Source organism: Plasmopara halstedii (assembly GCF_900000015.1).
Source record: "Plasmopara halstedii genome assembly, contig: Scaffold_323, whole genome shotgun sequence".
In the NCBI taxonomy this organism is placed as follows: domain Eukaryota; phylum Oomycota; class Peronosporomycetes; order Peronosporales; family Peronosporaceae; genus Plasmopara; species Plasmopara halstedii.
In genome coordinates, this window is record NW_020187244.1 from 971,956 (window position 1) to 972,365 (window position 410).

Below are 410 nucleotides of genomic sequence, written 5' to 3' on the forward strand. Positions count from 1 at the left end.
CGGTGGCGGGCGGTGACGATCGGGTCGACCGCCGTCCGGTGACTCACGATGCTCTTCGGGTTCTTGAGGATGAGATCCTTTGTGATCGGAGCTCCGCTGAGCGTCATGCTGAAGTAGCATATCGCTGTGCGGACGCTCTGGATAATTTGAAGCACGTCGTGCGCCGGCTGCCTCGCCTTGAGGACTACCGCGGTCTGTCGGAGCGACTCCTAGCCATGGAGCAGGCGAATGCGTCGCTGCATGCGTCGGTGGAGCACTTGGTGGCTTTGGAAATGAAGATTGTTGCACTCCGTGCTCCGTATCAGTTGCTGGTTCAACTCCTGGTTGGCCGAGGGCCCGTGGGATCCGCTCCGGCGCCAACGCTTCTGCGTTCACTTGCGCCGGATCCCGGTACGGCTTGAGCAAGCCCA